Here is an 18,378-nt window from a genome sequence, read left to right on the forward strand (position 1 = left end):
ATAAACCTGAAACAAGTGTAGTGCACTGGTCATAGGCACAGCTTTGTTGTCAAACAGACCTGAGTTTACTTCTTTGCTGGCTCTGTGTGTTTGATCAAGTGCGTGAATCTCTCTCGGGTTCTTCTCCTATAAAGGAAGGATTATAATACCTTCCTTCATGAAGATGTTTCGTGAATAGGCTAATACAGTGTATGGTACAGAGCACATGCTTGATGAATGTTACCATTGTTATCCATGTTATTAATAATTCTTACTTTATTCTTTAGTAGTCATTACATATGTCACGAAACTAAAAATGATCGTTCCCATATCCAGTGGCTCCACATTATCTATACAACAGCTCCTCTCTTTTAGTGTGACTAATTGAAAGATGACTGCATAGATAAACTTCCTTCTTTGCAATCAAAATTTGCCATTTCCATGTCACTCGCTTCTGCCTTTCCCTGTGGGTTTTATAATGAGAGGCCTATTGGTCACCTGCCTAAGTGCAGGGGAAGTTCTCTAGAAACGTGTATGGAATCCAGCCAAGGTTGTTTCCTTACCTCAGCTCTGCAGTTTAGTATTAGGATGTCATCAGTCTTTCAGGGTTAATTTCATGCACTCCCTGAGTGCTACAAATGGGTAAATTGCTTGCAGCCACCCAAGTTGGAAATGGCTGATTTGAATGGAAGGAATGATTTGTGACTCTGTGCACTATCATAAGAACACTTTCCTAACTGTGAAATTAACTCCTTATCCAAGTAGGGAGGTAGCCGGTTACTTGAGAGTCAGAGGCTTCTAAAACTGATAGTCTGCTTAGGCCCCAAATGATGGTCTGTTGGCTTGGGTGGCAGTAACAATTTAGCAGGATTCAGGAAGAAAATAGATTTAGCTCAGAATGTGGCAGCAGGGTTTTTTTTTTTCCAGGCGTGGAAGTGGTTGAGTGTAACTCTTCAAGAAACTGGGCTTTTTTTTTTTTTTTTTCTGTGAGCTGATGAAATGCATTCGGATCTTTTGGGTATGTTCTGTAGATGTGGCTGAGTTAAGGCCTGAGCACTGTAAAGATACTCTTAATCCTTGGAGGCCACCTAATAGAGTAGATAAGCATTGGAATGGCATTGGGAGACCCCGGTTTAAACTTCAGCTCTACCACTTTCCACCTATGGACCTTGCAAATGTCTCCACACCCCTAGAACTCAGTTTCCCCAAGTGTAAGATAAGAAGACTGGAGAGAAAAAGTTCATTTGGTGGTTTTTAAAGTACTTCATTTATAAAAGGCAGTACATAGACATTGCATAAAATAAAACTCAATTGTACAAAAGATTTTATTCCAACCCCACTATATTGAGGACTAAGGTGCACCTTACCCAAGCCATGATATTTTCCATTGCCTCATACGCATGTGAAAGCTGGGCAATAAATAAGGAAGACCAAAGAAGAACTGAAGCGTTTGAATTATGGTATTGAAGAAGAATATTGAATATATACTATGGACCGCCAGAAGAACAAACAAGTCTGTCTTGGAAGAAGTACAACCAGAGTGCTCCTTGGAAACAAGGATGGTGAGACTTTGTCTCACGAAATTTGGACATGTTATTAGGAGGGACCAATCCCTGGAGAAGAACATAATGCTTGGTAAGGTAGAGGGTCAGCGAAAAAGAGGAGGACCCTCAAGGAGATGAATTGACACAGTGGCTGCAACAATGGGCTCAAGCATAGTAACGATTATGAAGATGGTGCAGGACCGGGCAGTGTTTCATTCTATTATACATAGAGTGGCAATGAGTCAGTGTTGACCTGCCAGCACTTAACAACAACATACTTGTGATTTTGTACCTGCTCCTTTCTCTGTCCACTACATTATGAGCATTCCCCTAAGTTTCCATGCCGTCTTTGTAACTATCATTTATCATCCTGCCTAGAGAGCTCCTATTCCCTAGCTGTTCATTTAGGTAAAACCCCTTTGTCTTCTATTGTAAATGCCTCTAAACTTTCTTTCATTTTTTAAGCTAATCAATATTGTTTAAGCCCTTGCCATGTACTAGATACCGTGCAAGACATTGGGAATCTGGTAGAGACTAAGAGGGACAAGGTCCTTGCCCTAATGGAGCTTATGTTCTAGCAGGGCGACAGATGGTAAAAAAGAAAACAAATAAAATGAGTTCAGATGGTGGCTGGCATTTTGAGGAAATAGAGAGTTGTGATGGAGCTAAAGAGAGAGAGGACCTACTTTAGAGAAGACATGTGTTTCCATGCATGTAGCCTCCCTTTGTACCTTCTTGTGGACTATTTCCTTTTAAAACATGCTTGAATTTGACAGTAACATTTCAGAAGTTATTAACAGTTTCACAGACCCTTGGTAGAATGCATGATTAGATTCTGGTCAGACACAGGGTTAGGAACAGGAATCAGCCACAGCAGTATGTGGTTTAGTGCTATCCCTGCCCCGTGAATCACTAGACCGAGCTCTCTGGCCATCATCCAGGACTGGGGGTATTAGAAGTTTGCTTGAACAGACACTGAATTCAGGGTCATCTCTTTGAGTTTGGTTTGCAGGTTTATGTTTTACTACACCCTCATTCACTGCTAATTGGGTATCAGTGACTCTTGTGTCATATAAAAAACCTGGGCTCAGAAGGTGGGGACACATGCATTCCATTCCGGTCTATGACACTAGTTTTCTGTGTCTCACAAAAACTCTCTGGGATTTAGCTTCTCAGCTGCAAAAATTAGTGGAGTATATTTGGCACACAGTAGCTTCTAGATTTTGCCCATGTGCCATTAATAACATAGAACACTGCGTGGCTGCCCAGTAAGAGTGCCACAATTGATTGGTATGTCTGCCACGGCAAGGGATAAGGAATATTGTGACACCCTTGGCATGCGTTTGCCACACCTGAATTAGTCTAATTACTTATGTAATGACAAAAATCAGCTACCGTTATAAATAAGAGTCTCAGTTAATTGAGATTTCCTGCATTTTAAAGACCAGCCTGAACAGAAGAGAGATTTGCTGATGTTGGAAGTCCCATCAGGTTTTCAGGACTTTTTTTTTCTGTGGGTTTGTTTGTTTGTTTGTTTTTGCTTTTCCCTCCAGCTGTCAACTAATCACCATTAGAGGAATGGCAGTAACTGTCAGGCTTTGTATAGCTCCTTGAGTACTTAGGAACCCTGCTCAGAAAATAACATTTCAATCCTTTGGGAAGACAGGCTGCCTCTGCTAAAAATGCTTGGCTTACAAGCTGCTTGGGTTTCCAGATGTGTTCAGATGCAGGACGCTGTTTGCACTTTGAAAGCTGGGCCTCCAGCAATGCTGGCTGAAGGTGCCCAGCTGGCTGAATGTGCTTAGAGGCTTGCTTTCTTCTGAGAGATAATTTAGTTAAAAAGGTCGACAGTCCCAAGCACGTGAATCTCTCTGTGCCTCCCTTACCTCCTCCCGCCCCAGACCTCTTTGCCACCCAAACAAATGCTCCCATTGGAGAAGGAAAATGGTCTTCTTTTTCAACTGCCATAAATAGCTTTTCCTTTCTGTAGAATTTGTGGCTAATTTCATTATAGGATATAATGGATGAAGGACATCCAGCACGAAAATGTATCTATCTACTGTAATTACATCAACATTTTTAAGCTGAAAAAAACGGTTAGAGAAAGAACTCATTTCGCATCTATAACTAAGAATGCTCCATGTGTTTTTACAAGAGGATAATAAAGACATAAATGGGATGGATGGGGCTAAGTCGTTTTACAGACGGTGGTTGCATATTAAAGATTAAATTGCTGTCTATAAATAAAACCACTTTTACAGTAACTAGGTTACTGCTTAATCTTAATTTAGGTGTAATTGAGAGCGTTGGTATTCTTCATTATACCCAGTGAATGTTCCTGCAGACTGTAAACAGGACTCTATGGAATGCTCACTGATGGATTTTCTTTGCCACTAAGAGGCCCTGGCTTAAAAGGTTGCCCTAGAAACTCTGTGGGTTTCTAGTCCTTACCTTTGACTCCTCTGATCCAGAAGATTTTGGGAAGATCTTATGGGGTGCTACAAAAAGGTGGTAGGTAAATAGCTCAGTTTTCATTGTGTTATGTGTATGAATGAATATGTGTGTATGTGGCTTATTTTTCTCTATTTTATCAAAATCAGCCAAAACTACAGATCTATATAGATCTTGACCGTTTCACCTTGCTGGTCAAGTGAGACCCATACAATCCAAATAGTTTCAAAATAGGAAGAATATTTATTTGATCTGAGGATGCGGAAAAATATAAAATACCATCTTTTGAATGGTAAGGTGGAAGTAAAAATATAACTTCCTACCTTTAATGTGTTGTCCTTCCCTCAATCTGCTGTTCATAATTGAGACTGAGACAGTGTAGCAGAGTGATTCTAGTGTGATCTAAGGAGCTAGACTTCCTGGGTTTCGATCTTTTCCATACTGTCTGCTGACTGTGACCCTGGACAAGTCACTTAATCTTTCTGTTCTTTGGTCCCCTTCTGTGTAAACTGGGCATCATAATAGTATCTATCATATAGAATTGTTGTAAGGATTAAATGTATTAATCCAGGTGAAGCTTTGGAGAACAGTCCTGACAAATAGTGTTTACATAATAACCACACACACACACACACACACAAACATGTTTTTACTACTACTTGCTCTTGAGATTGCTGTATTCATTCATTGTTTCACCAAATTTTGGGGAAATGTATAGTGTATACCATGTGTTGTGCTAGTTGCTAAGGACAGAAAAATGCAAAAACACAGTCTCCAATCTCTAGGAGTTTCTGTAAGAATATAAGCTCAGGAAAAATAGAGCCTTTTCATCCTAGTCTGGTATCTTCAGTGCCGAGCATGTGGAATACGTTCAAAGGATACTTGCAGAGCGGATGAATTGGCTTAGCCAAGATCCTGAGCTCTGCCCCCAGAACCCTAGGAAACACAGTCACAGAGGATGTTTCCCCCAAAGCAAAATTGACTGACTTTTGTTAAAAGAAGGCAGAATAGGTGCTGAGTAACAAAAATAGATACAGAAAAGCAAAGTGTGTTTCTTGTTTGTTGTTGTTAGGTGCCATCGAGTTGCTTCCAACTCATAGTGACCCTATCTACAACAGAAAAAAAACACTGCCCAGTCCTGCACCGTCTTCACAATCATTGTTATGCTTGAGTCCATTTTTGCAGCCTCTGTGTCAATCCATCTCATTGAGGGTCTTCCTTTTTTTGCTGACCCTCTACTTTACCAAGTATGATATCTCTCCTGGGACTGGCCTCTCCTGATAACATGTCCAAAGTATGTGAGATATAATCTTGCCATCCTTGCTTCTAAGGAGCATTCTGGTTGTACTTTTTCCAAGAAAGATTTGTTTGTTCTTTTGGGAGTCCATGGTAAATTCAGTATTTTTGCCAACACCACAATTCAATGGCATCCATTCTTCTTTGGTCTTCCTTATTCATCATCCAGCTTTCACATGCATATAAGGCGGTTGAAAACACTTTGGCTTGGGTCAGGCACACATTAGTCTTCAAGGTGACACCTTTGCTTTTTAACACTTTAAAGAGATCTTTTGCAGCAGATTTGCCCAATGCAATGAATCTTTTGATTTCTTGACTGCTGCTTCCACGTGTGTTGATTGTGGGTCCAAGTAGAATAAAATCCTTGACAACTTCAATCTTTTCTCTGTTTATCATGATGTTGCTTATTGGTCCAGTTGTGAAGATTTTTGTTTTCTTTAATGAAGCTGTAGCCTTTGATCTTCATCAGCAAGTGATTCAAGTCCTCTTCATTTCAGCAAGCAAGGTTGTGTCATCTGCGTATCACAGGTTGTTAATGAGTCTTTCTCCAATCCTGATGCCATGTTCTTCTTCATGTAGTCTAGCTTCTCAGATTATTTGACCATCAAACAGATTGAATAAGCATGGTGAAAGGATACAACCCTGACACACACCTTTCCTGACTTTAAACTACTTAGTGCCTCCCTGTCCTGTTTGAATGACTGCCTCTTGATCTATGTACAGGTTCCTCATGAGCACAATTAAGTGTTCTGGAATTCCCATTCTTGGCAATGTTATCCATAATTTGTTATGATCCAAACAGTTGAATCCCATTGTGTAGTCAATAAAACACAGGTAAATATCTTTCTGGTATTCCGTGCTTTCAGCCAGGACCCATCTGACATGGCAATGATATCCTTGGTTCCATGTCCTCTTCTGAATCCAGCTTGAATTTCTGGCAGTTCCCTGTTGATGTACTGCTGCAACTGCTTTTGAATGATCTTCAGCAAAATTTTACTAGCATATATTAATGATATTAAAGTATGGGAGAGTTTGAAAACCAAAATGGAAAAGGTATTGTAAGACAGAGTTGCCCGGGATGGCACAAACAGTTAAGCGCTCAGCTGCTAAGAGGAAGGTTGGCAGTTGGATTCCAACCAAAGGTACCTTGGAAGAAAGGCCTGGTGATCTACTTCCAAAAGGTCACAGCCATTGAAAACCCCATGGAACACAGTTCTGCTCTGCAAAACATGGGGTCACATGAGTCAGAATTGACTTGATGACAACTGTTTTTTGTTTTTAGTTGTAAGACAAAGTAAGTCATAAAAGCAGTCACGGTAGGGTAGGAGGTAAGAGAAGATTTGTAGAGGGTGTGAAAATTCTAATGGACTTCAAGTGTAGGGAGGGTTTTGACAGCTGAAGAGAACTGGGGCAATACTAGTATTGTAAAGTAAGGAAATGCCTGGAGTTTTAGCTAGCATCAGACTAGGATTATAGAGGAAAACAAATATTCAAAATCCCTTTTATTTTACGTTGTTTTTTGTGATTTCTCCCAACCGGTTTACTTTCCTAATTAAATTTATGCTAGGCAACCATTCAGAAATGCAGTCTGTAGTATAAAGAGACAGATGGCCAGAGTTCTACCTCCCTCCTTCCCTGGCCTGAAGAGCCAGATCCAAGAAAAAGCTGGCCAGGTGGGAATAATTGATGTGTAAATTAGCTCTTGGTAAGATTCCTGGAATGGAATGATTTTATAAGGATGAGGTAATACAGGAAAGAATACTGAATCCCAGACCCCTTACATGAGAGCCCAGCTACAGAATCGTGAAGTTTTGGGACTGGATCTGGGAGACCTCCATTCCAACTTTTTTTTTTTTTTTTGCAGATGGGGAAATGGAGGCCTGAATAAGTCAAGTGAGAGTTTCCCAAGTAGTGAGAGACCTAAGCCTTTAGGCCAGGTTTCCACAAGCAAGGGCAGAGACCATATCTACTGTCCCGAGAACATTGCTCAGACGTACCAATTGCCTTTGAGTCAATTCTGACTCATGGTGATCCTACGTATGTCAGAGTAGAACTGCGCTCCATAGGGTTTTCAGTGACTGATTTTTTAGAAGTAAACCTCCAAAGCTTTCTTCTGAGGCACCTCTAGATGCCCTTGAACCTCCAACCTTTCAGTTAGCAACCAAGCACGTTAACCGTTTGTACCATCCAGGAACAAGACTCTAGAGATGGGATAAAGTAACTTTTTATAAACAGTCCAAAGAAAATTGCACATCACTTTATCAAGAACCCTAAAGAACTGGAAAGAAACAATTTAGTGAAATTAATTTATACTACTTCTATCCATCATCAAGTCTTTCCTTAAACCTGGTAGGAAGGCATGAGTTAGGGTGTATCGTCCCCATATGGATTGAACCATATTAAACTGCTGGTATTTGATCATTTTTCAATATATAAAAATGGAAATTTCTCTGAGATTCAATCTAACACAATATTCGTACAAAGGAGAACTCATCTGACATTCTAAGAACACAGAAGTGTGGCCAGGAATAATTCATACTTACTAGATCCCCAACCAAACTTTCTAGTTTTCTAATGGTCATATTACCTTAATGAAAATTTGTGTTCCGCCTATAGTCTTGACATGTCTCATAGAATATAAACATTCCAATGAGCAACTTGGATGGATGTACTTACAACATTTAAAAAAGTAACAATGATCATTTCTGATTACTGAGTGCTTACCATGTGCCAGGTCCCATGGGAAGTGCTCTATCTACATTGTTGTATTTAATTTTCACTACTGCCTTTTGAGGTATAGGCACTGCTATTAATTGGCATTTTATAAGAGAAGGAATGAGGGTCAGAGAGATTAAACAGTTTGCACAAGGCAAAATCAGTTTTTGGACTCGGGAGACAGAATTCAACCCAGGTATGTCCAAATCTCAGCCTTGCTGTCTGCTCTGTTCTACATTTGGAAAGCCCTGTTCAACAGTATCCTCAAGGCTAGTCATCCTTTCTCTATTTGAAGTTCCCCAACCCTGGTGACTTGGAACTCAGTGCTTACTAAAACACAACTACCATGGGATGGTTTCCACTATTCTACACCTTATCCTAATCTCACACCTGAAAATGCCTCCCACTCATTTCCCAGCTATTTGCGTTGGCTGAGCCTGGTGCTATACTTTTTCCTAAGACATCAATTTCAGCTTGACCACCTGCTTGGGTTTGCACAAGGTAAAATGAGATCACATTAATTAGAACACTCTATTGGGGCTGAATTATATTGATTTCTCAATCATAGCATGACAAAGGAAATATGTTCTTTAATTTCTTTATTAGCGTGGTTTGTGATACAACGCTAAATGGCAGCAAGCTCTCCATGGGACAACTTTATCTATCTCATCTTTTCATGGAGTGAAGCATGTGCTGAAGGCTGAGGTTGAAATAGCCTCACTTGGCCTGAGAATTAATTTTCAGGGCATTTCAGCATTCCCAAGGACAGGCAACTGCCCTTGATGTGTATACGGGCAGGAAACACCTCATCCGCAGGAATGCTTAAAAGCGTGTGAAAAGGTTTCAAGTCTTTACTTTTCATTTTTGTAAAAGCCTTTCAAAACCCTCAAAACGTGTTTTATTCCTTCTTTTTTTTTTTTTTTTTTTGTAACGACTACGCTTACTACAGTATAGTCTTTAAAAGATTCTTTCTATAGAACTGAATAGGTTTTACTCTGAAAAATGGTCCTGTGGTCAGTTAAGTTTATTAAACATAATTAAACAGGTTTCTTTACTTCATCTCAGTTTTGAATTCACTTTCATTTGCCCAATAATTTGGCTTATGTTTGTCTCACCCTAGACTGTAAACTTTGTAAGGGCTGAATCTGCTCACCTTTGAATGTCTGGTAACTAGCGTGGTGCCTAGTACATAAAACCAAACACCAAACTCATTGCCATCGAGCCAGTTCCAACTCATTGTGACCCCATGTGTTACAAAGTAGAACTGCTCCATAGGGTTTTCTTGACTGTACCCTTTATGGAAGCAGATCACCAGGCCTTTCTTCTTTGGTACCTCTGGGTGAGTTCAAACCATGAACCTTTCTATTGGTAGGTCAGAACTTAAGGATTTATGCCACCAAGGACTCCATCTGATACATAAAACCTTTCGTTGTCGAGTCAATTAAGACTCAGAGTGACCCTACAGGACAGAGTAGAACTGCCCTGTATGGTTTCCAAAGCTGTAATCTTTATGGAAGCAGACTGCCACATCTTTATCCTGTGGAATGGCTGGTCGGTGTGAACCGATGACCTTTCAGTTAGCAGCCAAGTGCTTAACCACTGCCCCACCATGGCTCCATACCTGGTACATACCCCGCCCCCCCCCGCAAAAAAAACCTGTTGCCATCCAGTCGATTTCCACTCATAGCAACCCTATAGGACAGAGTTGAACTGCTTCATAGAGTTTCCAAGGAGTTCCTGGTGGATTTGAACTGCTGACCTTTTTGTTAGCACCTGTAGCTCTTAACGACTATGCAACCAGGGTTTCCCCTGGAACATAGAAGATCTTAGGTATATGTTTGCTAAATGAATGAATGAGTGAATGAATGAATAAGTGAATTAATTGAAGGGAGTAAGGCAAGGAAGGATAAGAAGGTAGCCTAAGAATCCACTGGAAGGAGGCACATAAGAAGATGAAGAGAATAAAAAAGAAACTTAACCAACTTCGGAATTTCTTCTGAACTGGTCCTGCTATAAATTCTGTGTGTACAAGGTTGGAGTTGTTTGGATTCGTTAAGATGGATGGTTGTATTTATTTTTAGTTTCTGGAAGCATGAAACTGTGCGTCCTCCAGATGGGAAGGAGGCTGAGCACATCTGGGAGCAAACTTATTGTAAGGCCCTCCTTTCAGTACCCTTCACACCCAGACAGCTGGTCGGATGAGCCCCATTTACAGTTGCTACTATATTTCAATATTGTTCTGTCTTAGTCCTCTCCAGAAGCTTCAGAGGGCTGCAATTTGGATCATCCTGGAGATTGGATTTTCCACCTTGCTGGCAGTTTAGCTGATGTAATTGCCCAAAACAGTCCATTTTTCATGTCCACATCATCAATAGGAACCCAGGTGCAGAGCAAGGAAATGTAGGCAGGTGTTAGAGGCTGCCAGGCTTGTGGTCACTGTAACCTTGCACGTCGGACGGGAAGGCTTGATGGGAACAAAGCTGCCCAAGGCGGGAAATGGATGCAGAAACCTCAGCACTTTTTTTCCCAAAAATGAAAATAAGTCAAATAACCAGGATAGTGTAGAGCAAGCTGAGATAGTCATCCAAGGATCGCTTGGATTAACTGCTTCCTCTTCAGAAAGAATTTTTGTCTTCCACATTAAAAGATAAGAAGAACCGGTGTTCTACTTGTTTTCTATTATTATTTGAGGCGTGGGGGGTTATTGCTTGTAAAGAACTCATATTCATTATCGAATCTGAAAAATTTAAATAGCATATAAAATCTCAATTACTCTTTAAATGAAAACAAATTAAGAGGAAGGTAGCTGGGACTTAAATCAATAGCAGAAACAAATTAAGGAAGTATTTTAATAGCATTTGGGGGAACTTTCACGTTAAGGCAATGCAGCCATATGTGCACAAGTTTGAAAATAGATGAGAAAAAACATGAAAATTTATCCAGAATCTCATTGCCCCAGAAATAGCTGTCGTTAATCTTTTGCTTTGTATCTTTCCAGAGATAGGTAGACACATTGGTATGATTTATTCTTTTTCCTTTTTTGTTTGGGTGATCCTCCCCTTTTAAATCCTCCTTTTTCAGCTAAAAGTTGATGGGTTTTGATGAGTAGATCAGTTTAACACCTCAGATGTGTCAGATCTGGGTTCAGTGAGGCATTTGACAAAGTCCCTTATTACATGCTTGTGGACAAGATGGAGAAATATGGTCCGAATGGCAGGACAATTAGGTGAGTTCACAGCTGGCTGAACAGTAGTACCCAAAGGGCCTTGATTAATGCATGGATGTCAACCCGCACGGAGGTCCCCAGTGCCATTTGTGAGTACGTTAAGCAGATTCTATGTTCAGACACTACCCAGGGATGCTCCTGGTTAAGGCATTTTTTTTAGGAAGTACTTATCTGCCCAGTCTGGATACTGAAATCTCAACAGCAGATTTCAATCAAATTCCATTAGTCAATGATGAAGCAATGTTCCAAGAATAAACCAAAAAAAAAAAAAAAGAAAACCCCGTTGCCTTTGAGTCCAACTCATAGCAGCGTTAGAGGACAGAGTAGAGCTACCCCATAGTGTTTCCAAGGAGTGGCTGGTGGATTCCAACTGCCGACCTTTTCATTAGCAGCTGAGCTCTTAACCACTGTGCCATCTGGACTCCCTTTCAAGAACAGAAACATGAAAATAGAGCTAGTGGGCTTCATATTGCTGTGGACACACAGAAACCTGATTTCCAGCATTGGTGGTTACAGAATCTAGAGGAGTTTTTTTCGACCGAGAATTTTTCCAAGAAGACAGAGACTGAAAAATTAGCAGTATCCATAGTGTATGCCAGTTTGTGATACTGTGGCACCTTGCATGGTGTTACGATACTGGAAGCTATGTCAGTGGAATTTCAAATATCAGCAGAGTCACCGGTGGTGAACAGGCTTCAGCAGAGCTTCCAGACTAAAACAGACTAGTAAGAAAGACCTGTTTGTCTACTTCAGAATGTTTGCCAATAAAGATCCTACTGATCACAGCAGAATATTGTCCGGTATAGTGGTGAAAGACGGGCCCTGTAGGTTGGAAGGCACGGAAAATACATAATGGCAACAATAGTGGACTAAGGCTTACCAGCAGGACTGGGCAATGTTTCTTTCTGTTGTAAGGAGACATTTTGATGGCAACTAACAACAATGATACTGAGTGAACTACAGAGTTTACTAGATAATTTATGTGGCTGTGGACTATAATAACATCAAACCACAACATGGTACGTAGCTATTGTACATACTCCATTCTATCTGCACTAAGAAATCATTGACACACTTAAGTAGACATGGATAACAGAATTTCTTTTTGTGGTTCCTTGGTAGACAGTAAAACAATTGACCTTTATTGTGCTTATTTATTTATTTGACTTATTTAATCTTTGAACAACCCTGCAAGTACAGGTATTAGCATTACTCCTAATTTATAGATAAGAGAACTGGGGCAGAGAAAGGCTATTTACCTTGCTCTGTGTCACAGAGATGGTGAAGGGCATGTCAAGGATTTGAATTCAGACAGTCTGACTTCAGAGTCTTTCCTACTCAGTATATGCATGTAGTTCTTTGAATTGTGGCATTGGCAAAGAATATTGAATATACCATGAACTGCCAAGAGAATGAACAAATCTGTCTTGGAAAAAGTAAAGCCAGAATGCTCCTTAGAAGCAAGGATGGGGAGAGTACACCTCACAAACTTTGGACATGTTACAAGGAGGGATCAGTCCCTGGAGAACTACATCATGCTTGATAAAGTAGAGGGTCATTGGAAAAGAGGAAGACCCTCAATGAGATGAATTGACACAGTGGCTGCAGCAGTGGACTCAAGCATAACGATGATTGTGAGGATGGCACATGACCGGGCAGTGTTTTGTTCTGTTGCACGTAGGTGGTGACCCAACAGCACCTAACAACAACAACAATATGGTGATTATCTACCACTTATCTGTCAGTTTGCTGTAGTATGGTGGCTTGTGTGTTGCTATGATGCTAGAAGTTATGCCAGTGGTATTTCAAATACTAACAGGGTCACTCATGGTGGACAGGTTTCATCAGAGCTTCCAGACTAAGATGGATAGAATTTTGTAAGACCAATAACATAGTCATTGGAAATACCTTTTTCCAACAACATAAATTGTTACTTTACACATGGATCTCACCAGATGGAATACACAGAAATGAAGTCAACCACATCTCTGGAAAGAGATGATAGAGAAGCTCAATATCATCAGTCAGAATGAGGCCTGAGGCTGACTGCGGAACAGACCGTCAGTTGCTGCTGTGCAAGTTCAAGCTGAAGTTGGAGAAAGTTAAAACAACTTCACGAGAACCAAACTACAACCTTAAATATATCTCACCTGAATTTAGAGACTATCTCTAGATTAGATTTGATGCATTGAACACTAATGACCAACGATCACATCAAGGACATCATACATGAAGAAAGCAAAAGGTCTTTAAAAAGACAGGAAATAAATAAATGACCAAAATGGATGTCAGAAGAGACTCTGAAACTTACTCTTGAATGTAGAGTAGCTAAAACTAAAGGAAGAAAAGGTGAAGTAAAAGAGATGAGCAGAAGGTGTCAAAGGACAGCTCAAAAAGATGAAGTGAAGTATTATAATGAAATGTGCAAAGACATGGAGTTAGAAATCCCAAAGGGAAGAACACACTCAGCATTTCTCAAGCTGAAAGAACTGAAGAAAAAAATTCAGGCTTCCAGTTGCAATATTGAAGGAGACTATGTTAAAAATATTGTACAGTGTAGAAAGTATCAAAAGAAGAGGGAGGGAGTACACAGTCATTGTACCAAAAAGAATTGGTCAATGTTCAGCCATTTCAGGAGGTGACGTGATCAAGAATCAATGGTACTGAAGGAGGTGCATGCTGCACCGAAGGCGTTGGGGAAAGACGAGGCTTCAGGAATGAACGGAATACCCAACTGAGATGTTTCAACAAACGGATGCAATATTGGAAGCTCTCACTCTATGCCAAGAAATTCGAAAGATAGCTAACTGGCCAACCCCCTGGAAGAAATCCATATTTTGCCCATTCCAAAAAAAAAGATGATCCAACAGAATGCTTAAATTCTCAAATATCATTAATATAACACACAAGTAAAATTTTGCTGAAGATAATTAAAAAATGATTGCAGCAGTACATCGACAGGGAATTGTCAGAAATTGAAGCCAGATTCAGAAGCGGACGTGAAACAAGGGATGTCAGATGGATCTTGGCTGAAAGCAGACAGTACTGGAAAGATGTTTACTTATGGTTTATTGACTATTCAAAGACGTTCAACTGTGTAGATCATAGCAAATGGATAACATTCTGAAGAGTGGCAATTCCAGAACACTTAGTGTATTTTTACGAAAATAACGTGTGCCTTATATGTTTGTTTTCCAACTGCATCCTACCCCCATGCAGTATTTTAGTAAGTGCAGCCATGCCAAATTTTTTTACATGTTGATGTAAAAATATTAGCATAGCATCATTACAAAAATGCCTCATGGGTTGAGGGTGCGGTTAGCAAACAAACCTAGAAGGTACATGTTATTTGCATAAAAATACAGGAATCGTGCTCATGCAGAACCTGTACATAGACCAAAGTCAGGAAAGGTGTGCCTCAGAGTTGTATCCTTTCACCATACTTATTCATCTGTGTGCTGAGCAAATAATCAGAGAATCTGGACTACATAAAGAAGAATGGAATATCAGGATTGGAGGAAGACTCATTAACAACCTGCGATATGCAAATGACACAACCTTGTTTATTGAAAGTGAAGAGGACTTGAAGCAGTTACTAATGAAGATCAAAGATTACAGCCCTCAGTATGGATTACACTTCGACGTAAAGCAAATAAAAATCCTCACAACTGGATCAGTAAACAACATGATGATAAACAGAGAAAATATTGACGTTGTCAAGGATTTCATTTTACTTGGATCAACAGTCAACGCCTAAGGAAGCAGGAGTCAAGAAATCTGCTGCAAAAGCCCTCTTTAAAGCAATGATGTCACCTTGAGAACTAAGGTGAGCCTGACTAAGCCATGGTATTTTCATTCACTTCATGTGTGTGCAAAAGCTGAACAGAGAATAAGGAAGACCAAAAAAGAATTGACGCCTTTGAATTATGGTATTGGTGAAGAAAACTGAATATACCATGGATTGCCAGAAGAACGAGCAAATCTGTCTTGGAAGAGTACAGCCAGAATATTCCTTAGAAGAGAGGATAGAGAGACTTCATCTCAAGTACATTGTACATGTTATCAGGAGGGACCAATCCCTGGAGAAGGGCATCATTCTTGGTAAAGTGGAGGGTTAGTGAAAAAGAGGAAGACTCTCAGTAAGATGGATTGACACAGTGGCTGCAGCAATGGGCCGAAACGCAGCAACAATTGTGAGTATAATGCAGGACTGGGCAGTGTTTCGTTTGTTGTACATAGGGTCACTGTGAGTCAGAACTGACTCGATGGTACCTAACAACAACACAGTAATTCTGTGCTTAACTTTTTGAGGAACTGCCAAATGACATTTTTAAATTGAGTTATTTTGTCTGTAATTAAGTTGTAAGAGTTCTTTTTATTTTCTGGATGCTAGATTCTTAGCATTCATGCTAAATTTTAAAGTATATTTAGTAATTATATTTTATTTAATGATTAAGACACAGTCAAAATTTTAATTTTTTAATAAAATTATATTAAAAAATAATTTGGTCTCAGTGAACGTGCATTGATTAAAACCATTTTCTGAAGAAATATTTTCACTTTCTAGGTTTTAGCATTGTTCACTTATATACATTATTGACATGACCAAAACGAATTGTTGTACTAAATTGTTTTGTTTTTTTCCATGTGTGAACATCTGTGTTTCACTGTCAAACCCCATTCAGAAGCTTTATTTGAAATAGTAAATGTATCAGTATGAATACCTTATATATCTTAAATAGCTTTTTTTTTTTTTAACTAGCTTTGTTTCTTAAAATCGATCAGTAACGCTAAGCCTCTTAGCTCCTAAAATAATTTTTGGCATATATGAAGTGCTGACTTGACATTTATCAATTAAATATGCAGTGGTTATTCACAGGATTTTTCTTTTTTTTCTACAGCTTTTACAACTTAGAAAAGTGAAATACTCAAACAGGAAACCGTTTCAATAAATATTTGTCACATCCATTCTAGAATGTATGAAATATCATATTCTTGGATGAATGTTTCACATATTTTGAAGTATTCACTAAGGCACCAAATCTATGCCATTGTCTTAGTTCACGTTAAGAAAAACACAGAGACAAAATGTAATTCCTATTTTTGCCCTGGTATCATTTCTACCTTTACCCCAAAGCTCCCTGCCCAGTAGTATCTGAGCCTAAGGCACATATAGAGTAACCTAAGAGTGTTCAAAAGCAAAATACTTTCCCCATTCCCCTCTTAGTAAGGATACCAGTTAAGAACTACCTGTCATCGAGTCAACTTCCACTCCCAGCGACTCCATGAGTATCACAGTACAACTATGTTCATAGGGTTTTAATGGCTGATTTTTCAGAAGTAGATCACCAGACCCTTCCTCCAAGCTGCCTCTGGGTGGCCTTGAACCTCCAGTCTTTCAGTTAATAACTAAGTGAGTTAACTGTTTGTACCACCCAGGGACTCTTAGGTATGGATAGAAAAGGCTCATTGCCCATCATGCCTTGTTCATGGTTCATTGGAAACTTGTATTCTCATTCTCATTTGGCAGCTTAGAGGCTGAGAGGCCATTTAACTCCTCCCATCTTTTTTTCTCATTTGTGGTATTTGTATACAAGTGATGGATAAAGAGATCTGGATGCCAGTCCAGGCTCTTCTGCAGTCTAGGAGAGTGACTTTGGGCAGATTGATTCACATCTCTAAGCCTCAGATTGTTATTTATAAAAGGGAAAAATAAAATATTCTTTTAATGCAGATGTTATAATACTTCAATGGGATAGTTTACGTAAAGAATAAGCACAGTGTCAGCCACATTGTAAGAGCACCACCATCATAGTGAACATCACCTGCAAATTAGGGAAGATGGTGATTTAAACTGAAGGGTATTGTGATTATAAGCATCACATAGATAGTGCCTGTTTAAAGTGTCCCACACAGTGACTGGTACATAGTAAGTATTCAGTAAATTTAATTTCTTCCTTTCGGCCCAAATTTGAAGCCATTCAGGAAGATGCCAATATTAGCAGGGCATTATTAGAAGCTAAAGATAATTTCTCATTTTTTAAAAGTTATTAAAACTGAATCATCAAGATTAAATAAAAACCCTCTAGAAAATATTGAGGTTATCTTATTTTTCATTCAATAGATAGCATATCAAAGAGTGGGAAAACTCTTAATTGGGTACCAAAGTCAGAGAAAAAAATCAACCCTGTCCAAGCACCCTGGAGGAAAAACTCTTATTTTTTACCCTTTTTTTTTTCTCCTGTTTCCTTGTTCTTCCTCCCTCCTACCCTCTACTTTTTAAGTACATGTTGTGGGTACACTATATGGCTATCGCTATTCTAGATGCTGGGACATATAGATAACATTCCCTGCATTCAAGTGCCCTGTGTCCTAGAAGAAAATTCACAATGTAAGTTATATTAGAGTTACAGACTTGTTTACTATCTCAGTCATTCCAATTCTTTAAGACAGTGCTTCCCAAACTTTAGCGTGCGGACGAATCACTTGGAGAACTTGCTAAAAACACACATTTTCTTAATTTGAGAAACACTGGACTTCCCTCCCCCAGACCAGGGGAACCTGAGCCAAAAATCACCCTGAGCCAAAGTCATGGCATAAAGAGGAAGGCCTGGGGCAGAGAGCAGAACTCTGGCTCTTCCCAAACTGAAGGGCCCCACTTGCCTCCCTGGTGCTATCTTGCAGGTGGAAAAGCAAAGAAAGGAGAATTAAGATTACACCTGACCCCCATGTAATTATTCCTGTTCCCATTGGCAGGGCAGAGGAGCATAGGGAATGGGGAGACTCAAATGTGTGTCCAGGTCCCTCACTCCCAAAGATGAGACAGCCTCTGCCCGCCCCACCTCCTCACTTCTCTGGACTGGAGCATCATAGATTTAGGGTATGGGAGAGACACCCTCTCTAATTTGTATAGAAACCAGGATGCCTAAGTGGGAATGGAAGAAGCCATGTCTCTCTCTCTCTCTCTCTCATACACACACACACACACACAATAAAAACATTGGACTAAGTGGGTCAAGAGATGTAACAACTATGTCCCATTTTGCCTGTGTGTGCTTGGAAGTATTGTTTTGCTTCTCTGAGCTCAGAAAGTCTCTTGCTAAGTGACTATCTTTTACATAGGAAGGAACTTTGTGTATCTATAACTTTGCTCTATTTTCCTTGTCT

General features: G+C 39.7%; 1 protein-coding gene across 11 annotated transcripts in view; it reads left to right on the top strand.

Moving 5' to 3' along the window:
* SGCD (sarcoglycan delta) overlaps positions 1–18,378 on the top strand; it is a 1,252,876-nt gene that overhangs the window by 896,310 nt on the left and 338,188 nt on the right. The gene's annotated exons all lie outside the window — the stretch shown is intronic.

The sequence above is a fragment of the Elephas maximus genome, chromosome 2 (genome assembly GCF_024166365.1).
Source record: "Elephas maximus indicus isolate mEleMax1 chromosome 2, mEleMax1 primary haplotype, whole genome shotgun sequence".
NCBI lineage: Eukaryota > Metazoa > Chordata > Mammalia > Proboscidea > Elephantidae > Elephas > Elephas maximus.